At 46.8% G+C, this 24,851-nt stretch overlaps 1 protein-coding gene across 3 annotated transcripts in view; it reads right to left on the bottom strand.

Annotated features, from left to right (window-relative positions):
* SHANK1 (SH3 and multiple ankyrin repeat domains 1) overlaps positions 1 to 24,851 on the bottom strand; it is a 1,403,433-nt gene that overhangs the window by 545,927 nt on the left and 832,655 nt on the right. The window lies entirely within an intron of this gene.

Here is a 24,851-nt window from a genome sequence, read left to right as displayed (position 1 = left end):
AATGTAATGTATTATAAGATTAGGTTTGGCACTGTTTTTACTCATTTTTGTTTTTGAGAAGTGCTGCATACCATCATACAACAGGCTCTTTGAAAGTTTGAGGATCATACAAAGATAACACATGCTGCTTGGAGTGCAGGTGTAAGTAAGTCAATCAACCACTTCCCAGTTATGTATTTGGAGACTTGCTGAATTTGAGAAAGTCTTTCAAGTTGCACGGAAATCAGAAGCTTCAAAAGTGGCAGGTATGAAGCTGAGTAACACTCCCCCAAATTCCTTGTGGCAGTAGGGAGACTGATTGTGGCTTATAACTGGTGGGCCACACGTGCCTTGTTGGAGAGTAAGCGATGAATATACTTGGTAGATGGTCTAGTAAGCAGCTTTGAATGGCCTTTATGAAAGAAGGTAAGAGTTTTGAAAGTGCCCTTTCTTTATAAATGAGCCGTTGGAGGAATTTCAGGTTAGTGGTAGTGTGATTGTGACATCTTAGGCAAATAAGAGATGATCGGCCTGACTGTGGACTTCATGACGTTTTGTAAGTAATTTCTTTGTGAGGTTAGTGACAGGCTTTTCAAGTAATCGAGGCGGTTCACAACCATGAGAGCAATTTTCTGACCAAAGTGTAGAAACAGTTGCACTCATCAAAACAAAACTATAATAAAGGTTACAACAAAATTACTTATCTATAAAAAATGTCGAATGATTCAATATGAAAGAACATTAATATTAATGTATTAAATAAAATCAATTTTATTTAATTTAGTAATGGGGTTAATTTTAGAATACAGCAACTTTAATGAACAAGTTCGACACAGTCCATCACATATTGTTGATGGACCGATAAGACAAGTTAGGGATCAAAAACAACACGTGGAAGCTCCTCAAATCATTTCTCACTGACAGAAGTCAAACAGTGACATTAGATGGATTTGAAGCTAAATCTTTCTCCCTACCGTGTGGTGTACCGCAGGGTTCATCATTGAGTCCAACGTACTTCAATGTTTACGTGTCATCTCTAGAGCCCCTAATTCAGAGCTTTGGGTTTACACTAACGTCCTACGCTGATGACACCCAAATTGTTGTGACACTACTTCCAGAGAACTTACAGGAAACCGCAACAAGACTGCAGGAATGTATGAAAGCTGTGGGAAACTGGATGTTCCAGAACTGTCTGAAGCTTAAGTCCGGTAAAACGGAAGTTGTTCTCTTTGGAAATAACCCCACTTTTTGAACCCCTAGTTGTTGGCCAGATGAGTAGGGACCTTTACCTGTGCCAATTAAAAAGGTCAAGAACCTAGGAATCTTGATTGATGATAAATTGAGCTTTAGGGATCAAATCAACCATGTTGCCTCCACTACCTCGTACATTCTTAAATCCAGCAAAATAAATAATGCCCCTGTTGCCGAAGGAAGCACAACAAACGGTAGTCTCTGCCCTTATAATGTCTAAACTAGACTATTGTAAAAGTCTCTATCTTACGGTCCATAAAGGGTCGATGAATAAGCTACAGATGCTGCAAAATGCGGCAGGCAGACTTATAACAGCTACACCTAAATACAAATCTATCTCAGCCAAAATAAAACAACTTCACTGGCTTACAATCAGTAAATGTACTTAATTTAAGTCCCTGTGCCTTGTATTTAAAGCTCTTCATGGCATTGGACCAGAAATTTTACAACAACGCTTTACTTGGTATATGCCTAAAAGAGTACTACGGTCAGCAAACCAAAAACTTATCAGCATTCCTCGGGTGAAAAAAGCTTACTAGGGCGGTAGGAGTTTCATGATCAATGCGGCTAAGTCATCCACCGCTAAGCATCAGAAATATACCTAACCTCTTGCCTTTTAGAAAGGCATTAAAAACATAGCTGTTCTCTATTTAACGGGATGTCTCTGCTTCCAGCTCACAGTAGGTCTTCTCACAGCGCCAGGACACCTCCGGGTATCAGTCTGCGCTCTATAAATACAAATAACATTAACAAGTTACTTACCTTCGGTAATGATGTATCTGTAAGAAACATTAGTTAGTGATAGATTCCTTACCTTAGAATTACCCTCAGGTGTCAGACTGGATCCGGAAAGTTTTCGTTAGCAGTATCCCTGCGCGTCGGTAGGCGTCGGAGTGCGGCTCCGCGTGCGTCGTTGGCATTGTAGTCGCCTAGATGGCGTCGTTGGAGCTACTTAGACGTGCCCACGCGCGCTGACGTCAGTTCTGTACACGACTTTCCATGCCAGGAGCACAGAGAAAATACTGACCACTGGTGCATTGAAACTAGGGCCCTGAAAGGGACAGCCTTAACCCTAGAAATCCGTTTGCAGAACGGGGAGGATGGGTGGGGCGGTAAGGAATCTATAACTAACTAATGTTTCTTACAGATATATTGTTACCGAAAGTAAGTAACTTGTTCATCTGAAAGAAACACGTTACTGATAGATTCCTTACCTTAGAATATGTACCCCAGCAATACCAACCCCAGTGGTGGGTCTGCGAGCCAAGATCACGCCAGAAAGTTACGGAGAACAGAACGGCCAAAGAAGCCGTTTCTCCGGACTTGACTGTCCAGGCAATAATGCTTAGTAATTGTGTGCAGCGAGGCACACGTGACTGCCTGACAGATGTCTTGCAGTGGGACACCCTGTCCCAATGCAGTAGTAGCTGCTGTCGCCCTGGTAGAATGGGCGCTCAACTCCACCGGAGGTTCCTTTTTAGCCAGAAAATAACAGGCCTTCATACACAAGACAACCTAGCAGGAGATAGTCCTCTTGTGTACAGCCCAACTTTTCTTGCCGTCTATGTAGCCAACAAAGAGCTGGTCATCCACCTGGAACTGTTGTGTGCAATTCAGGTAGAATGAGAGCGCACGTTTTGGGTCCAGACGGTGGAGCCTCTCTTCCCCTCTGGAAGGGTGCGGAGTCGGAAAGAAAGTGGGCAAGGTGATAGTTTGCCCGATGTGGAAGGCAGTGACAACCTTTGGCAAGAAGGAAGGACAAGTGCGGAGCCCATGCTTATCCGGATGGCCCGACAGAAAGGGAGGCTTACAGGAAAGAGTCTGGACCTCACTCACGCGCCTAGCGGAGGTGTTGGCAGCCAGGAAAGCAGTCTTCAAAGTCAATAAACGAAGAGGACAGTTGTGAAGTGGCTCAAAAGGAGCACACATCAAATAAGTAAGAACTAGATTCAAGTCCCACTGTGGCATAACAAATGGAAAAGGAGGGAAAAGGTGTCTAATGCCTTTGAGAAATCTATTTACAGCAGGGGACTTGAAAAGAGATTGCTGAGCAGGGAGCGTGAGAAAGGCTGAAGCCACAGAAAGGTAGCCCATAATAGTGCCCAAAGTAGAGCCCTGCTGGGCCAGAGAAAGAAGGAACATAAGTACTTGTGAAAGAGGGGCAGAGAGGGGATCCACAGCCTTTGCTGTGCACTATGCCAAAAATTTGTTCCACCTACAGGTGTATACCAATTTAGTGGAGGGACGCCTGGCTGCCAGAATGATATCATAGACTTCAGGAGGCAAGTCAAAAGGAATCAACTGTCGCCGCTCAATCTCCACGCAAGCAGGTGGAGGCTGGACAGGTTCAGGTGGAGGACCATCCTCTGCTGCTGCGACAGAAGATCCTCCCTAAGAGGCAGTCGGATCGGGGGATCTATGCTCATACTGAGTAGCTCGGGATACCAAACTATTTGAGCCCAATCCGGGGCCACAAGAATAACTTGGGCCCGGTCGCGCCTGATCTTCTTCAGCATTCTGGGTAGTAGTGGTATAGGCGGAAAGGCTTACAATACAAGAAAAGCATTGCAGAGCGAGTGCCGCCTTGGAAATTCAAACGCGCAGATGAGTTTACATTGCGTGTTCTCTTTGGTGGCGAATAGATCTAACCAAGACTCTCCCTACTGTTGAAAGAGACCTTGCGCCACCTCCGAGTGCAGACTCCATTCTTGATCCATCATGCACCTGCGGCTGGGTTCGTCCGCACCGGTGTTTAAGGAACCTGCCAAGTGTTGAACCGTCAAGGAAATGCCTTGACGTTCCAGCCATATCCAGAGTCGCAGAGCCTCCTGACATAGGGTCCACGACCCCACCCCGCCCTGCTTGTTGCAATACCACATGGAGGTGGTGTTTGTCTGTGAACACCTGCACTACTCTCCCCTTGACAGAGGGAAGGAATGCCTTCAGTCCAAGCAGGATCGCCAGAAACTCCAGAAAGTTGATTTAGTGCCTGAACTCTACCGGAGACCAGAGGCCTCTGATCTCCGCCTCTCCCAAATGGCCGCCCCATCCCAGGAGGGACGCATTCGTCACCACTGTGTGCTGCGGTTGGGGAAGGGAGACGTATCTGCCGCTGACCCAATGTTGGTTTGTGAGCCACCACTGCAACAGCTGTGCAGTGCCCTCCGAGATCTGGACGTACTCGGACAGGTCCCCTTGATGCTGTGCCCACTGGAACTTCAGGTCCCAATGCAGAGCCTGCATTGCCATCTGGCATGATTGGTCAGCAGGATGCAGGAGGCGATGAGGCCCAACAGCCTCAAGGTCATCCTGACTGAAACCCAGGACAAGGGCAGAAAGATCAGAAACGTACCCCGACTCTCCTGGACTCGCTGTTTGGGAGGATAGACCCAAAACTGCGCCATGTCCAGAACCGCTGCGATAAAGAGGAGCTTCTGAGAGGGAAGCAGGTGTGACTTCGGCAGGGTGATGGAGAACCCCAGCACATGCAAGAGGTCGGCCGTAGTCTGGAGTTGGGAGACGACTGACTGGGACGAGCCTGCCTTCAAGAGCCAGTCGTCGAGATTGGGGAAGACCGAAACCACTGATCTGCGCAGATGGGCTGCGACCACCGCCATCCCTTTCGTGAACACCCAAGGGCGGCTGGTAAGGCCGAAAGAGAGCATGGTGAACTGAAAGTGCTTGTGGCCTACCATGAACTGCAGGACGGGGATATGAAAATAGGCTTCCAGCAAGTCCAACGCTACCATCCATTCTAGCAGGTTTAGGGCAGACAAGACCTAAGCAAGTGTGAGCATCTTTAACTTCTCCTTCTGGAGGAAGCGATTGATGTTCCAAAGGTCCAAGATAGGACGCAGGCCCTTGTCCTTCTTTGGAACGAGAAAATAGTGGGAATAACAACCATGCCCTACTTCTGGCGTCGGAACACGCTTGATGGCCCCCTTGGCCAAGAGGGCCGCAACTTCCTGTTGGAGAAGTACCAAGTGATCACCCGACATGCGTTGGTACTGAGGTGGCATGGCTGGAGGGGTAGTCTCGAAGGGGAGGGAGTCGCCCCTTCGGACTATCTGCAAAACCCACCTGTCCAAGGTGACGGGCACCAGTGGGGGAGGTATGGCGAATCCTGCCACCCACGGGCGTTTGGTGAGCCTGTAACACCGGACTTGGAATGTTTGGAGGCAGTGGCGGCAGGGGAAGTGGTGGACTGACCCGCCTGCTGGCCCCGTGACCCACCTTGGCGGGTCCCACGTCTACGGCTGTGCTGAGACTGTTGCTGCTCAGGCCTGTGGCTCTGAAACAAACGTGTTTGGGCGCCCCTTCCTTGGCCACGAAAGGAGCGTAAAGCAGAAGCAGAAGGAGTGCGCCTGGCCAAAACCCCTAAGGACTTGGCCGTAGCCCGCGAGTCCTTAAAACGTTCCAACGCACTGTCTGCCTTGTCGCCAAAAAGGCGAGTGCCATCAAAGGGCATGTCCATCAGAGTGTTCTGGACATCCCCGGAAAAGCCAGTTGTCCTCAGCCAGGCGTGGCGGCGTAGAGACACTGTCGTGGAAATTGCCCTGCCCAGCGAGTCGGTGGTGTCAAGAATACAACGAATTGTGAACTTGGCTGCCTCTCTCCCCTCAACAATAGCTTGGGAGAGCACCGTCTGGGCCTCCTGCAGACACCGAGGGCCCGATTCACAGTACTAACTTAAGACAAAATCCTAAACTTACTACCATTTTGTTATTCACAGAAGTTAGGAGTCCTAACTTTAGCACTTCTAAATGCCTTTTGTGAATACCGAGAGTCTTAAAGTTAGAATTTTTCTCAGTTTAGGAGTAGTAAAGTTAGGACTCCTAACTTTAGGACTCCTAAATGCCTTCTGTGAATACCGAAAGTCTTAAAGTTGAGATTTTTCTCAGTTTAGGAGCAGTAAAGTTAGGACTCCTAACTTTAGGACTTCCTATTGCCTTCTGTGAATACCGAAAGTCTTAAATTTAGGCTTTTTCTCAGTTTAGTAGTCCTAAAGTTAGGAGTCCTAAATTTACACTTTTGCATGGCATCCTATAACATCGAACACAACACATGCACAACAACCCACACACACATACAAACATGCACAATGCATGGAATGTTGTGTTCAGGACTCCAGATTCATCACGAGCAGCAGAACTTCACATGACTGAGCTTCTAAGTGTGTATTCACGCCTCACAGGTACAGGCCTACCACTGTAATTCAGCAATCATTGTACATGGCCATTTCCGCACTCGAGGCATGAACCCAGTAAACTCACGATAGGGGCTGGATGCTTGGTGTACCCCTCCCGGTTCAGGACCGGGTCCAGAACCTATTATTATCAAAAGATTGTTACTTAGACAATTTACACACATGGGATTCGTGTGTGTCATGGCAAAAGTCAGAAATCTAGGATCACAGGAATGCAGGTCGGGCATGCAGAGCTGGCAGGGCACACGGGCAGTCATGCAAATGACACTTTTGTCCTAACAATGCCATTTTTTTTAAACTTAATGAGTGCATTTGATTAGTATACCTTTTTCACTGGGTTGAATTTTATGTGCTTTAAAAGTAGTCAAACAAAAACAATAGGAAAATACTGTTAACACCTATTTACCCTGTACAGCAGTTTAAAACCCTACATTTTGCCACTAAGATCCATGAACATACGAAGGTCAGAGCCACACAGCCTGCTTAAGCTGTACAAGGGCTAATGGAAGAGATGCAGCTGACCCTGTGTTTTCTAGAACTCCAAACGAAAACAGTGCTACAGATAACAGTTGTTTTTGTCCCTGAATTTTAGGAAGTAAAATGAGCAGGGAAAAAATTTAATCGTTTCACTGCATCTTCTCACCACGACAGGCTTCTTAAGCCCCTTCTTGCATGGCGTTTGCATTTTCTAAAAAACTGAAATCCACTAGCAAGGGAGTCATGAAAAGGTGCTCCCTCTCTCTGATTGCAGAGCTCAGCCTCTCCTGTGTCGTCATCATCTCTATATTCATGCTTCGGTTTCTAACAGTGTAATATACTTATACGGGGTTTCAACCAGCCCCCACCCAATTCATCCATTTCTTATTGTGTCATGGTTCACATTTTTGCCTACTCAGTGCACATGGCTGTCAAGGTTTCAGATTGCTACGTATGGCATTTTCATAATTTTAGTGTCATTATGAGTAGCATTCCAACGACTGTGACAGTTTCTCTCGAGTAAAATTAAGCAATGAAGACAAGAAAAAAATATCAGAAATTACACCCATTTGAGCAACGAGAAACTCCAAGGGCCCCTGACAGACATTCAATCATGAAGCCCAGTGACAATACCCGACTATCACAATTTCAGGGATAGGTGCATAGTTAGGCTGGCAAAAATGCACAGGTTAAGAAACAGTCACACAGAAGAGCTTATATACAACAAGAAGGAATTATATACTTTTATAGTGTGCGAATCAGTGCCAGCATTATAAGTACAGTCGTATACAATATGCACACTTGTATAAAAGGTCAATTTGTATGCCAGCTTTTGTGTGGAATGTTGAATGGAAGCTATTATGCAAAGGATCTATGGCCTGTCGCCCTAAATGCTTTACAATTAATCACCTCTACTCATCCACTTTGCCTATGTTTACTTACATGCACACTGAAACTCAAAGGTTGTGTGCCCTTTAAATATGTTTTACCAAATTCATGAAATGTTGTATTCCTACGCTATTTCCATCGCTTTGTAAAGTATCACAAATATTGCACTATAGTAGTGTCAACTCAATTATTAGATTTAACCCACTTAACAAAAGTATTATTTTGAGCCACACAAGTGATGCATGCGAAAATACACAGGAATGAACACACAGCTCATACATTCAGCTTAGCAGCTCGCAGGAGCCTGCGGCTGCTCTATAATAGAGAGAAGGTAATTGGAGAAAATGGCGCCTGCATGACTAAAGCTGGGAGAAGTGACTGATTTACATGCACTCACATGAAGTAGACATTTTTTGCCCCCACGTGCAGGCACGTTATGCAAATGGGCCGTGTAACATGTTAAAGATTGTGTGCTCCATCGATTAATACTTTGTTTTTCTCCTGAGTGCCAGAGTCGGACTGGCCTATGACAGTGCCAGAAGGACATTGGAGCGCATGCTATTTGACAGATTCCTTACTACACAAAAAGCGCAAGTGGTGCAAATGGATGTGCCATGTTGACTTTGCCCTGATGTAAAGTTTGCACAATACATTCCTCGTTAACCTAAAAAAAACTCATGTCGGTTAAATGCCAACCTTACGTGTAATAGAGACATTATTCATAGTTCCTTCAGCCAGGCGTTTTTTGGGGGTAAATTAAATCATATACACTGTGGGACCTAAGGAACACTAGCCTCGATCCAATCTGTACACTCGCGCCTCACCTCCCCTCAACTGATACTTGAGTTTGTTATATAACTCTTTTCTATAATTTAGTGTCATTTGTTAGAGCTGTGGGGAATGCTGAGGAGACTCATTTTATGTAAAGGTATTGTGGATTTAAGTGTCAGACTGGAGACCAGGAAGCGCGTGGAATGGTAAAAGCTGATGTCAGCATGCAAATGCAATATTAAGTTAAACGTGCAATTTAAACGGAACTGTCTATTGCATTGATTGCCCCAAGGGGGCTGCACTGGCCCTCTCTTCGCTGCACAGTTAGATGTTGCGTGGGCTCGGCTGCCACTGCGTCACGCCTCTCAGTCATATCAGTCTTCCAACGGCGACAATGAGTAAAGAGGTCTGAGCAATTGTGCTACTGATCATCACGCTGGTTTCTCAGGTCTCAGGGCCAAAGGAATTCCAGTGCAGCCTTGGAGCACCGGCCCTGCCTGCTTTGTCGAGTCTGGCGGGCACACAGTGTGCTCGTCAAACATTGCTGAAAGGGCTGAAGTAATGCCAGACTGCCCCGGGGGCCCGAGCATTGCACGCGGTGCCTTGCCCGGCACCAGTGCCATGATTGCTCGGGCCTGGGGTGGCGGGTCTCTGACTCGGTTCAGGTGACCGTCACTGCGTCACCACGTGCAAGAAAGAAAGCAGAGTGAGCATGAACATCGGGTTGTTTATTACATACTAAACTTACTGCGGTCATCGTCATCGGTCGGTTACTGCTGGACTGGGGGCACTGCCTTTATTGAGAGGCCTGCTTCCGCAACTGAATAAAAGGGCCCACCTTGACGTCATGCTAACTGCTGCTGCTACTCGTCCAATGGAGTGCGTGTGTGCGGTGCGTGGTCAACCAGCCGTTGAAGGGAAAAGTTTATGCATGGCATACCCTGCCCGCCGGGGCCCCCCAACCCCATAGACTCAAATGCAGCCCAGTCAGTGGCCCGCCCATCGGCAACACAGCAACTGAAAGCAAATATTGAATGGATTTCATTATCGGGCTCGCTGCGCTGTCTCAACAGCACTGCACGTCGTCATCAACACTCTTCTTCTTCACCAAAGGACTGGAGACTCTCTCAGACTGTAACAGAGTGTACGAACAAGACTTGCATGCAGTAAGCCAGCAATTATATTTGATTTAATTTGACATGACAAATGACGTGCAGACTGCAGTGATGTTGGTTGGCAATGTAGAGTAGACCCGGACCTGATAAAAAGGTGCCGATGCTAAGCACCGGAAAGCACCGGCACAAATTAAGCACTGAATGGGGGTCTCTCGGCATCGAGACCGGAGTCGTCGACGACGTCAGGGCCGGAGCCGATGACGCAGAAGAGCGAGGACCCCCAGGCAGACCCACAGGGCCCGAAGGCATGCCCACGGGGCCTGATGGCCCAAAGACTCGTTCATGGCTGACAGGAATTCCTGCAACTGGGCCGGAGTTGACGATGGACCCGGAAAGGGCAGGTAAGCCGTCGGCAACTGCCTAGGCTCTGCCAGAGCCGTGGGGGTGGTACCACCCGCACCCTCAGTCATGTCGCGCGACAGGCTAGGGAAAGGCGAAGAGTGACGATGCTTCTTCGACTTCAAATGCTTTGCCTTACCCGACTCCGAGTGCGTAGACTTCGTCGAACAATGGTGATGGCGGCTCCGAAACCGGTCCCTCGACCTCCCTGAGGACCGGGACCTTAAACGGCACAGAGCCGACTCCGCGGCCTCCAGGACTTTCGGGGCCGCTCCTGCAAAGTTTTCAGAGCCATGGCTTGGCATTCGGAGCACGACTTGGAGTCGTGGTCGCGCCCCAGGCAATAGAGACACTCACAGTGCAGGTCCGTAGCCGGCATTGTACAGGGACAAGCCGCGCAAGACTTAAAACCGGGCATCCCTATACACCAGAAGTCGAAAACTCTGAAAAAAAACCAGGGACAAAATTCCCAAAAATAACTCAGTCAAAAAGTGACTGGGGGTACCGCTCTCTCCGGATCTGCGCCTGCTGGCGCAGGAATAGAAAGACGTGATGTCAGCGCGCATGGGCGCGTCTAAGTAGCTGCAACAACGTCATCTCGGCAACTACGACGCCAACGACGTACGCGGAGCCGCACGACGATGCCTGCTGGCGCGCAGGGGTACTGCTGACGAAAACTTTCCAGATCCAGTCTGACACCTGGGGGTAATTCTAAGGTAAGGAATCTATCATTAACGTGTTTCTTTCAGATGTATTATTACTTCAATAATGCATTTAATGTAGATTGATTAGAGTTAGGGTTAGTACGAATTACTCAGTCAGTCAACAAGCTTTATTCGAATTCAATAAAAAATTCATAAAAGCATACAAGATAAAACACATTCAAAAACAAAAAGCGATTATTTTCATAACATAGTCACAAAGGTTAAAAAGGATTCCTTATACTAATAAAATCGTTATTACAAGTCATCATAAACCGACCCCAGCAGCTATAGTACAAGGTGTGGTCATATCAATTAATTTAACAGCTTTAAAAAATAGTGTTGTTTGACTTTAAGCAATTTATGAAGACATAGTTTAAAATAAAACAGATAAACTTCAAAATGTACAAAAGGGCAAAGTGCATATTTGGTTTCTTTAGTAAGGACCATCCCCAGACTTGGTGTTAGTCGTTATCATAATCAGTTTTTAGCAAAACCGTCCGAAAATCTAATAAACAAGTCAGTGCACCTGATCTATACCAGAGAATAAAGCAAATTGATTATAGGTGGGTATTGTGTGCCAACTAGGTCCCGGGCCTCTGCTACCCATGCAGTGGTTATTTTGTACATATGATCTTACAGGGGGGAGGTATGTAGTTCTAGGGTAGAAGTCACACAGTTCCCAAGTTCCAATTGGGCCATCGCCCATTTGTGGCTGCCAACTTCGCAAGTATTTGATGACTCGGGTGTCCCTAAAGTTGACCAAAACCAGGTCTCCCGGTATATCCTTGGGGGTGGATCCTAACCACCCTACCCTTCTGACATTTAAAATTTTTCCATCTATACTGTGTGGAAGGGGTCTATTTTTCGTAAGCCAAAAAGATACCTTATTTGCCAGATCCGCTGGTCTTTCAATGTTGCTGTTAGTGAGTTCAGGCACGCCTGAGAGGATGCACACAAAAGGTGCTGCCTCCGGTGGTAGATCTATATGGTTAGCCTTTCTTTGCCTGTTGCCATAGTTGTAAGACATCCCCTCTGTCGGCGTGGGTTCTTTAGCCGACCCTTTTCTAATGGCAGAACTTTGGGCAACTGGGGGGTTTGATATGAGTAATGTTTTGGATGTTTTTGGGGCAACTGCGTAAATTTGTGCGGATTTACTTTGTGCAGAGGTGATGGAGATGTCAGTAGCGACTGATGTCTCTACTTGTTTATGTCTTACCATACTTCTTGTGAGTATCAGATTTGCCTTAATGGTTTCCTCTAAGGTTGTGAGCTTTTCCCCTATTACCTTAATTCTTTTTTCCAATGGGGATATTAAGGATTTAACCAAAAGTTCAATCTGAACCAATAAGTCAAATTGTGTAGGGGATACTGGGGAATCCAGAATTGGGTGTACCTCAGATGTTTTTGGGGTGTTGCTGGTGGGCGAGAGGGGACTTAGATACAATTTTTGTTTTTTAACTAATCTTTCAGTCTGTTTAGCACCTTTGCGCTTTCTGTTAGGACGGGGGGCCTGGGCATTTACTGACAGTTGGATAGCATCCTTAGGTCATGTTAAGGGGGGAGGTACCAAGATGGTTTACGTTTAGTTGAGATGTAATGCTAGGCTGGGGACTTGTATTGCTCATTACACATGCAGGAGCAGTTGTTTGCTCGTTTCCATTTTCAACATTGGTATATACAGTTTTACAAATCAAATTTAATTCATCTAATAAGGAAAATTTTTGGATTTGGTCTAGTAGCACCAGGGGAGATTGGATACTGGATGTGGGCTCTGCGGAAAGACTTTGTTCGACTCTCTCTATTTCGGACTCGATTGCAGATGTAGCCCTAATTAGATAGTTGTCCAATGTTCCCTTCCGTTGCCCCCCCTGAAGGAAATTATTTATATGAGGCCCTTTATCAGTCATGGTGTGATTAGCTTTCTGTATATGTATTTTGCTATGACAGATACCTATACAGGTTCTACACGTAATATAGTGGCCAAAAACGAAAAAGTAATGAGGTGGCCCTTTAGGGAATACCAAAGTGTATGTGGAGTCAGTCACTTTGATGGGTTCGTTCGTATTACCTCCCTTTTCCAGCGAGAATGAGGCGAAGATCAAATAGGGTGGCCCGTCCCCGTCCTCCTCAGGCCACAGAGGGCCCGCCCTTTGCCCGGGCTTAGCCTGGCGCGTCACGCGGGGCGGGAAAAGCTCCGCGTTGTTATGGCGCCAGCAGGCGCAGCAGGAGTGTCACGGGAGCGCCGGGGGGCCGGGGCTGCTGGGGGATGTGGTCCCTGACCCAGGAATGCCTCGATGTGCTAGCCGTTTCCCTCACAGCAGGATTACCCTGGTCGCTGGCCGTTTCCCTCACGGCAGGTAAGTGGCAAGCAAAGCGTCCCCTCTGTCCCGCTCAAGCTCCGCGTTGTTATGGCGCCAGCAGGCGCAGCAGGAGCGTCACGGGAGCGCCGGGGGGCCGGGGCTGCTGGGGGATGTGGTCCCTGACCCAGGAATGCCTCGATGTGCTGGCCGTTTCCCTCACGGCAGGATTACCCTGGACGCTGGCCGTTTCCGTCACGGCAGGTAAGTGGCAAGCAAAGCGTACGAATTACTCAATTTCATTACATTAAAGTGAAGAGTAGGGCCAATGGTTACTATAAAACTAGGAACAGGTTAACAGTTACTATTATGATAATATGTCAGGTTAGGGATGGAACAATGAAAGGGTAGCATGAAATAAAGACCATTTCAATGTATTTCAATGTTTGAGAGGAGTAATTAAAGAGTAAAAAAGAGACACAGTAAAGGAATGACAATGTTCACAAGCTTGAAGTAAGGATATGCAACCACAGATAGCAGCTGATATCTAAAAGTCCCTGCATTTCAGCCTGCTGAAACATGTCTGGTTAGTTATTAAAGGTGTTCCACTGCATTGTCAATTGCAGGACTATACCTACCACAGACATTGTGGACAAAGTAGCAGCCTCACAAGCTGAAACAATCAGCTATTGTGGTTCTAATAAATTACCAATGAATAAAAACATCTACCAAAAATATATGCAATCCTGTTCAAATTATTTGCTAAAATACAGAAGCTACCTGGTTCCTCTTGGAATACTTATTTGTTAAAAATGTTTATATAGCATCACTAAGTCAAACTAGAACACTTCGTGTGAAGCAAAGAGATACATAAGTCAACCGACAACTCAATGGAGGCGAAACGCAACTGGAACTCATCCAGATGTAAAATGATATAAGTGGGGTTTGGAGGTGAGGCAGTTATTGTGTGGCTGGAATAAGCAACATGGAATGAATCCAGAGAATAAAGGCAAGGGAAGGACAGAGGACCAACAAAACAACCCACACCTAATGCCACATGTTAGTATCAGGGTCTGGATCACCAAGGAATGTATTGAAAAGGTGAGTCTTTAGATCTTTTCAGAACAAAAGGATATTCAGTGCTGGTCTTAAACGTGGAGGAAAAGAGTTACTGGTGAAGTGGTGGAACTAGAACAGGATTGCTTTAGAGCTTGAGAGATCCAAATTGCAGCTGTTTCTCAGCTCTTAAAAATAAGAATCAAAACTAAGACTGGGTATTCCTGCCTCTGTCTTCAGGAATCCCAATGTTGCTAATCAGTGGAGAAACACAGATCCGGCTGGCTAGCTCAAAACAAATGTAAAATAAGGAGTTTTTCCACCCAGCACAAAGATACTCTTGTCTGACACCATGGGGCAGAAGGGGCTACAGGGCAGGCACGGGGGTGTTTGCCTCTGGTGTCCTGGGGTTTTGTCATACTATGGAACTGCAAATTAGGCCAAGTACACCTTTTCTGGGCTTGACTCAAGGCTACTAAGTGAGGTAGCGTTGAAGCAGATGCACATAACTCAATCATCAACTAAGAGACAGGAGTAACCCACTGTCCAACCAAATGCTTACCTCTACAGTTCTCACACCAACTGTAAAGTTGTGGTAGTAGTAATAAAAATATCACAGGCTTGAATCAAACACGTGTGCATGCTCATAATTAGGCTTAGGGGAGCATGATTCTGTTCGTACCCTGTAGGTCAGTTCATTATGCATCTTGAGCAAAAAGAGTTCCCAATCTTTTAATGTGGGCCACGGGTACATAGTCGCTTAGATGCGGTGTGGCGCACAGATTGGTAGTTCACACTTTGTTGTGCACAGCCAGTTTTCTAGCCAGATGTTGCATGATTGCAAAAAGTGGGCCTGCCTCTTGGATCTTACTACAGGGGGAATATCATCTTTTTAGGCCTCAAAAGTGGTCAAACATCTTTAGAATGTGAAGCCTCCAAGCCAATAGAGATCTGCCACTGTGGTGATGTTGTTGGGCCTCACATGACTCACAGCACAAGGGGCAGCGGCAGAACATGTCCCTCCGGGGATTGGTGTCAGTACAACGCATGTTATTACATCGCGTTCCGTTACAACGCGATTTTTACATCGCAAATACTATTACAATGCATGCCATTACAACGCATGGCATTACATAGCAGATGGTATTACAACGCATACCATTACATCGTAAGTATTGGTAAGTATATATTTTTTTTTTAAAATGTAATAAAGTTAATTAAATTAATTTAAAATAATAAAAATAATATAACATTTTTAAAACAGTAAGTAAATATTGTTATTAATTTAATTGAATTAAATAAAAATAATTTAATTAATTTAATTTATATAAAGTCGTAATACCCCTGTACCCCAAAACCCATACACTGCCCTAAAACCTAAAAACACCCCTGTACCCCAAAACCCAAACCCTATCCTAAAACCTAAAAACACCCCTGTACCCCAAAACCCAAACCCTGCCCTAAAACCTAAAAACACCCCTGTACCCCAAAACCCAAACCCTGCCCTAAAACCTAAAAACACCCCTGTACCCCAAAACCCAAACACTGCCCTAAAACCTAAAAACACCCCTGTACCCCAAAACCCAAACCCTGCCCTAAAACCTAAAAACACTCCTGTACCCCAAAACCCAAACCCTGCCCTAAAACCTAAAAACACCCCTGTACCCCAAAACCCAAACACTGCCCTAAAACCTAAAAACACCCCTGTACCCCAAAACCCAAACCCTGCCCTAAAACCTAAAAACACCCCTGTACCCCAAAACCCAAACCCTGCCCTAAAACCTAAAAACACCCCTGTACCCCAAAACCCAAACCCTGCCCTAAAACCTAAAAACACCCCTGTACCCCAAAACCCAAACCCTACCCTAAAACCTAAAAACACCCCTGTACCCCAAAACCCAAACCCTACCCTAAAACCTAAAAACACCCCTGTACCCCAAAACCCAAACACTGCCCTAAAACCTAAAAACACCCCTGTACCCCAAAACCCAAACACTGCCCTAAAACCTAAAAATACCCAAACACCCCAAAACATATACATCAGTACCCCAAAACATATACTCCTATAGTCATACTTATTTTAAAAAATACTTAAATTAATATATTTAATTTATAATATTTAAAAACGAAATAAATATTTTTTTATAATTAATAATAATTAAATCAATAATAACATATTAAATAAAATAAAATAAAAATTAAATACTTACCAATACTTACGATGTAATGGTATGCGTTGTAATACCATCTGCTATGTAATGCCATGCGTTGTAATGGCATGCATTGTAATGGTATTTGCGATGTAATAGCTGCGTTGTAACAGCATTACGTTGTAAAAGATGCGTTGTAGCGGTAACACACCCCCTCCGGTCACACTGCAGTGATACAGGATGGTCAAGAAGAACTTCAAACTGGAAAAAAGTGGGATAGTATGGATCCCACCAGTATACTGTTTTGCCAGACAATGGATTGTATTCCACTGGCGAAAATATAGTAAAATATTTAGGGTTGTTACATTTCAAATGTTCTTTCTGGCTGCAGAAACAACCTATGAGCAAGGTGATGGCTCTCACAGCAGGTATTCCAAGCAGGAGAATCTAACATATTAGCACAATGGAGTGTAAAAACTCTGCACTTTGATGTCCATGCTTCACATTGGAAATTGGATGAGGGACAATTGTCTGAAGTTAAATTTCTCTAAAACAGAGGTCTTGTTCAGCAAGGACCCCTCTTTCTGGTCCTCCAACTGATAGCTTCATGAACTTGGAACCCTCTCGACCCCAAGCGTAAAGGTGAAAAACTTGGGTGTGTGTTTTGACAACTGTGAGAAGTTGGCCTGATATATAGTGCTCACTATTCTAGTGATCACTCTGTATCATTCCAAACGACCCTTATTGATGATTGGTTGTAAGTCAACCTTATTAGACCAGCTATCCTAGTAGCGTGGACAAGAGCAGTCTTTAGGCTAAACTCTAGAGGGCGTGTTAAGCCAGCTGTTTTACCATCACATATACCCCTTGAAAACCAAGTGAAAGGACACCACACAAGTTGTTATAAAAATAAAGGATATTTATTAATAACAAGTCTACCCTGAACTCTTTATGAGTCAGGGAGCTAAGCACAATACAAAACTCTTACGAAAATACTGCAAGTTGCACAATTAACACCAATGCCCGAGGGGCACGAAAAACCATATACTCTAAAAGTGGAATGCGAAATACTAGCAGGTAAGTAACACGATCCAGAGGCTTCAGGACCCCTAGGACTACCTTACTGAACCCTCAGGTTAGGAGCAGGAGGCCTAGGGAACTCGGGTGCAGAGTGGGAACTCTTACGCGGGATGCGGGACAAAGTCTATGGATGCTAGTAATTCTAAAGTTACTGTTTCCGGACGAATCCGACTAGGTAGACTAAAAACGAAAAAGGATCTGGACACTAGGATAGTTAACCTGTGCTGGAGCACCGAAATGCTCGAGTTACCTAGCCCAGGGGCTGCCGCTGCATAGGGTTCAAATGACGTCGGGAATCCTCGTTGTTGTCTATGGAGCCTGAAAGAAGATGTTGCTGGCAGGCGACCAGTGAAGATGTTCGGTGTGATCCAAGGCTGGATCAGTGAAGGAGACGACCTGAAAGCAGAGGGGACTCAGTTCTCAATCACTAGCCAGTGATTGTGTGGGCACCAGGATGGCACCGGATGAAGTCACCGCGATCAGGTGAGTGGGTGACGCTGGACTCTGCAGTCACATGGGCCAGGAGGCGTTGTCGGCGTCCAGGCTGGAGGTGCGAGCTGTCCCACGATGGTGTCTGCTGTCGGCGATGCTGGATCCAAGATTGGAGCAACAAACCTTGGCAAAGGCAAGCCCACGCGGTGGAGTCAAAATGGCGTCTGGAGTGGACCAGGAGGGTCCAGGGCACTTCTTGTTGGACAAGGAGCAAGGGCCAGTCTAGAGGACCTAGACCAGCGGTGAAAACGTCGTGGTACGTCGTCAGGAGGGTCACTAGCCGACGGGCAAGTGACCGGACAACGTGGCAAGCAGCCAAGAAGCAGAAGGGCCCCACGCAGATCTCGTGGATGCTGGGGGGCTGGACTTCGGTGCTGGAGCTGCTCAGGGTTGGGGCTTCTCAAACCACAGTGCACCCACTCGAGGGTCCCTCGGCAGTCGTGCTGGTTAAGCGTCGTGCAGGTCTTGAAGATAGCCGGTCCCACGGCTCTCTTCGCACCCACGAATCTCAGCTGGGCTGATGATGCAGGTAGAGGTCAGAGATGGCAGGGAATCCGGGTCTCGTCGAGCTGGGCAGTCTTGATCCGGAGGATGGACGTGCAGCAAACCGCAAGCGCTTAGATGGCGCCTGCTGGTGCAGGGTGGCTACTCCTTAGCCACAAGGGAGAGTCTTCAAAGAATGACAAGAGTTCCTTTCGTGGAAAGTAGTTCAAGTTTCAAGATTATCTGATTTGGGAAGGGTGCCCGCTCCTACCTTTATTCTAAGAAAAGGGGCTGGCACGCGACTAGGTCCTGCCCATGGGTGGGACCAGGAGGGGGGTGGTTACACCCCTCTCCTTTGTCCGGTTTCTCCCCAGCTCAGGGGCTGGTGTGCCCCTGGAACTGGTTTGAGCCGGCATATGCACAGTGAGCACCGGGGTGCCACTTGCAGTCACCTTCCTTTCAGCCCTGCCTACCTGGGATACACAAAATCCAGTCTGGGATGGTGCTGGCACCGACCCTGACAGGAAACCCTTTGTCCAGGCCTCCCTCGCTGGAAGGACTCCCAGCAGCAGGAGGTCAGACTTGTGTCTGTGGTGGCAGCATCCATTTTGTGATGCTGAGGCTTGAGTTAACTTTAACCGGGGTTCACAGTTACATACATGTCGTGCCCCTCTAGAAGGGTGGAATGCTAACCCCGTCGCCAGAATTGGCGAGGGGTTAGTATTCCAATTCGTATGACACCTTACTCGACATGTTTTGATAATGCTATGCCAAAGTTAGCATTTGACCGCGAGGTTCATAATGCACTTAAGAGTATATGATATAGCGTTATCATGGAACAGCTATAAGGACTTGGTTCTGCAAGCTGCAAATGGGCTCAGCTCATGCCAGAGCGCCATCTCACATAATTCCAAGCACTCTGCCTTCAGGATTGATAAGGCCTGCCATAGGAGTGACTGATAGGAATATATGTGTCCATTTTAGGGTTAGATATAGGAATACTATATCTAAAGCAAAGGGTGATTACACCACCTTGCCCCAGCTGGGCTTTGGGTGGCCAGCCAGGGGTGGCATAATACATGCTGCAGCCCCTGGTAGGCCCTGGGTACACCTATGCCCTGGATACCTAAGGTATACTGTACAGGGACTGATAAGGTGGCCCAGTACCAATTGGTAAATGCACCTAAGGTACATGCTACCCCGGTAAGCTACCCCGTCGCCAGAATTGGCGAGGGGGTTAGTATTCCAATTCGTATGACACCTTACTCGACATGTTTTGATAATGCTATGCCAAAGTTAGCATTTGACCGCGAGGTTCATAATGCACTTAAGAGTATATGGTATAGCGTTATCATGGAACAGCTATAAGGACTTGGTTCTGCAAGCTGCAAGTGGGCTCAGCTCATGCCAGAGCGCCATCTCACATAATTCCAAGCACTCTGCCTTCAGGATTGATAAGGCCTGCCATAGGAGTGACTGATAGGAATATATGTGTCCATTTTAGGGTTAGATATAGGAATACTATATCTAAAGCAAAGGGTGATTACACCACCTTGCCCCAGCTGGGCTTTGGGTGGCCAGCCAGGGGTGGCATAATACATGCTGCAGCCCCTGGTAGGCCCTGGGTACACCTATGCCCAGGATACCTAAGGTATACTGTACAGGGACTGATAAGGTGGCCCAGTACCAATTGGTGAATGCACCTAAGGTACATGCTTGTCAATTTAGAGAGAGAACAGCTAGGCTGTGGGTCTGATTAGCAGGCCCACAGCCAGGGAAAGTCATAAACCAGTGAAGCAAAAAGCAAAAATCTGGGGTGGCCATGGGATTGCAGACCCCACTCTCCTACATAACCCCCCCCCCCCAAACTTAGGGACATTAAACTAACCTTGACCAGGTGAGTCTTCTTGTTCTAAGTGGAAGTACCTGGAGAGACCATCTGCATTACCATGGTCAGTCCCTGGGCGGTGCTCCACTGTAAAGTCCATCCCCTGTAGGGAAATGGACCACCTAAGAAGTTTAGGGTTTTCACCCTTCGTTTGATTTAGCCATAAGAGGGGCTTATGGTCGGTCTGAATCTTGAAGTGAGTACCAAACAAGTATGGCCTCAACTTCTTCAGGGCCCAAACCACAGCAAAGGCCTCCCTCTCAATAGCTGACCAACGTTTCTCTCTAGGGGTCAGCCTTCTACTTATAAAAGCAATGGGCTGGCCATGACCATCAATATTCAGCTGAGATAGAACAGCTCCCACACCCAACTCAGAAGCATCTGTTTGGACAATGAAAGGTTTGGAGTAGTCTGGACTCTTGAGAATAGGTGCAGTGCACATGGCCTGCTTTAGGTCATCGAATGCCTTCTGACAGCTAACTGTCCACTGAACTTTCTTTGGCATTTTCTTACTTGTCAGGTCATTAAGTGGAGTCACAATGGTTCCATAATTTCTGACAAATTTCCTGTAATAACCAGACAGGCCCAAGAAAGCTCTGACCTGTGTCTGGGTGGTTGGAGGAGCCCAGTCCTTTATGGTCTGTATCTTGCTCTCCAGAGGTTGAACTTGGCCTCCACCTACCAGGTGGCCCAAGTATACAACTTGACTCTGCCCTATCTGGCACTTAGTAGCCTTGATAGTGAGGCCTGCCTTTTGCAGGGCCTCTAAAACTTTCCTTAGGTGGATCAGGTGATCCTCCCAGGTGGAGCTAAAGACAGCAATATCATCTAGATATGTTTTTTTTTTTTTTCTTTTTTTTATTGGTGTAAGAAGTTCTGTGCACTTTTCATCACATACAAAAAAAGAAAATCACATACAGTGTATTCGCCTACAACCGCAACGGGCCGGCTACTTGTAATCGCAACCGAGATCATTAGCATTAGTTGTACACGGCCCATCAGCCGACATCCAGCGGACCGGCGGCGTGTTATCTGATAGCTCCCACTTGTATGTCAGTGCTGTACTCGCCTATTTATACATCAGTAATCTTACATTTTCACATTTTTTTACTTAACTGAATCAAACATAACAGTGTATCACCCAACTTGTAATTCTCCCCTTGTTACAGTCCCTCTGCATCACAGCATCCTCCCTCCTCAGTACCATCATTATATAATTTTTCGCTTTGTGTTGTCACCTTCAGACGTATACTTCACTCAACCTCCGCTTCTGATTCTGACGCGCCATGTACTAGTAAATAGGCACGCAGGTACCCCCAATAGTCCTTGGGCCTAGAACTGCCTGGCAACTCCTCCACGTACGTGGTAAGCGTGTCTCGACAATAGACCATATCCTCAATCCAGCGCTTTACCTCCGGGGCCCTCTTGCTGTTCCAGTGGAGAGACACCCTTCTCTTAGCCAGCAGTAGCGCAATAGCACAAAATTTGCGCTTCAAGGCTCTCAGTTGCGGAACAATACCCAACAGACAGATTTTCGCGTCACACAGCATGGAAACCCCAAGCATATCGTTCAAAATTTGTATGACTTGTTCCCAATATCCCGCCACTTTACGACAGTGCCATGCTAGATGCATGAAGTCTGCATCCTCCTGTTTGCACCTGCAACATTGTGAATCTTCCCTCAAGCCATATTTATATAGTCTCTGAGGTGTGTGGTACACCTGATGCAAATACTTGTAATGTATGATTTTCAAGTTCCCGTTTGGTGTCAGCATACCCGTAAGCATGCAGGAGGAATCCCATTCTACATCCGTTAGGGGTTCTGCCAGCCCAGCGCTCCATTTGTCCCTAGCCTTGTGTGTATGTTCCCCCACCGCCTCCTGTATATTTGCATATAGCTTGGACACTAGGTGGGATGCTGTGGGTGTAGTGAGGAGTAGTCGTAAGGGTTCAAGGGTAGGTGGCTCTTCCGGATGTGATGGGTAGTGTTCCCGAAGTGCTCTCTGTAGCCTATAGTAGTTGAAACTAAAAAGTGGAGATGGGTTTCTGATGTATTGTAGCTTGTCCAGTGTCTGGAATACGCCATCTTTGTACAGGTCCCCCAGTGTATCTATTCCCGCCCGCCTAAACAGATCCATGCCGACCCGCTCCTGCGTTACCGAAAGGGCCGGGTGATGTGCCAGTGGAAGTGTGGGTGCATATAGTGGTAGGCTGTTTGCTGCTTTACCCATTAGTCTCCATGCCTCTGATGTTGCGTTAACCGGATTAATGTCACGGTCGTGCAGCCTAGGGCGTTTATGCGTCAGTATACTGGCTAGTGGGATCGGGTCAGTGTCGCCCGCTTCCACGGCCACATGCGTCAGAAAGGGCACCTCGTGGTACCAGAAGTGTGCGTATTGCGCCTGAGCGCATAAGTAATATAAGTAGAAGTCTGGCACTTTGAAGCCCCCTCTAGCATATGGTAGCGTCATGGTGCGTAGTTCCATCCTCGCCTGTTTCCCCGCCCACAGCAAGTTAAGTACCAGCGTTTTGATATTACGGAATACAGCAGCTGGAGGTTTTATTGGAATATTGTTAAATAAATACAGGAATTTCGGCAGAAGCACCATTTTAACGATCGCTGCCCTGTCTGCCAACGATAGAGGAAGTCTGTTCCATCTTTTAATTTTTTCTTCCAGGGATGAAATGGTCCGCCCGTAATTCATCCTAATGACCAATTCCGGGTCTCTGTGGAACCATATGCCCAAGTATTTTGTGGGTTCCTCTTGCCATTCCAGCGGATAGTCCAATTTTGTCGGACGTGTGCTGTCCATCAGGGATAGGACAAGGGATTTATTCCAGTTTATCTGCAATCCGGATTGTTGGCCAAATTTTATGTACTCTCTTAGGAGCGGGTTTAGGTGTTGTTCCGGATGCTTAACATATAGCACCATGTCATCCGCATATAGCGAGATATGTATGGGTCGGGAGGGCATTTGAATCGCCGAGTAGTGGTGATGTTGCCGGATTTTACAGGCCAGTGGCTCTAGCACTAACGCGAAGAGCATCGGCGAGAGTGGACACCCTTGTCGAGTACCCCTGCATATTCGAATGGGTTCTGATATGTACCTGTTTACTCTGATGCGCGCCGTTAAGTTTGTGTATAGCATCGCTATCCATCCCAGAAATATCAATGGAAATCCCATACGCACCAGTACTGCTTGGATAAATGGCCAGCCGATAGTGTCGAACGCTTTAGCAGCGTCTAGCAGCACTGCCACAGCCTTCGTCTCCGGAGCCAGATAGTGTGCCAATGCGAACAGTGTGCGGGTGTTATGTGTGGTGGCCCTGTCGGGGATAAATCCAGACTGATCAGGCCTGATCACCAATGGCATAAGCGGTTTTAACCTGTCCGCCAGCAGACTAGCTATGATTTTGGTGTCTACATTTAACAACGAAAGGGGGCGGTATGAATCACATTTATCTACTTCTTTACCTGGTTTTAACAACGTGATGAGCAAGGCTTCCCTCAGAGAGGCTGGCAGCGTCTGAGCCTCATGCGCCGCTCCATATAGTTGCACTAAGTGCGGGGCGAGTAAGTCAGCGTACGTCTTATAGAATTCCATTACGAAGCCATCTGGCCCCGGTGCTTTGTTATTAGGTAAGCGCCTAATGGTGTCTGTAACCTCTTCCACTGTTATAGGTCGTTCTAAGTATTTCCTATGCCCTTCAGCTAGCCATGCCATTTCTATATCCTCCATATATTTCAATAATTCTGCCTGTGATGGTGATGGGCGTGCCTTATAAAGTGTGCCGTATGTGTTCATAAATTCTTTCAGTATCCCCTTGGTATCAGTAACCACCTCCCCGGTGTCGGTACAAATGGACGCTACAGTCTGTGGTGCTCTACCTGCGCAAATCTTCGCGGCCAGTTCTCTACCGGGTCTACCCCCTTCCCCATACCTTCTAGCTGTTGCTCGCTTTGACACATATTGAAGCTCGTCCGTCGCAAATTTATTGTGTTCCGTTAACAGCGCTTGAATGTCCCCCAATACTTTAGTGTCTCCCGTCTGGGTGTACGTCTGTTCCAGTGTGTGAATGGCCTTTTCTCGTGTGTGTAATTGCTGTCGGATATCTTTGAGGATGCCTGAGGTTGTACTGATACAGACTCCCCGAATTGTAGCCTTAAAGGCCTCCCATAGCAAACCCGGGTCCTCAGTTGTCGGGCCGTTAAGGTCAAAGTAATCTACTATCGCCCTATGTATGGTGGTAACATATACGGGGTCTCGCAACGCAGCTGCGTTGAAGCGCCAAGTGAAGGGTGGTGGGTCGTAATATGGGATGGCTATTTCCAACAGTACCGGACTGTGATCAGATAGTGTTCGTGGTAGGTGTTTGATATCTACAACCCATGAAAGTACTTCTTGTGTGCCCAGCCAGTAGTCTAGCCTAGACCAACTGTTGTTCGCCGCATGTATGTGTGTCGCTATTGTTAGCCCTGGGTTACGTGTCCTCCACAGATCTACCATAGCAGGTCTTCCATGGCGTCCCGCAGTATTGTCCTGGCATTCCCATGTTGTTCCAACGTATGTGCTGCTCTGTCTAGAGTGTCTCGCAATGTAACATTGAAATCCCC

This window comes from Lissotriton helveticus, chromosome 7 (genome assembly GCF_964261635.1).
Source record: "Lissotriton helveticus chromosome 7, aLisHel1.1, whole genome shotgun sequence".
NCBI classification, from domain to species: Eukaryota; Metazoa; Chordata; class Amphibia; order Caudata; family Salamandridae; genus Lissotriton; species Lissotriton helveticus.
This window is presented reverse-complemented; position numbering and strand designations above follow the sequence as displayed.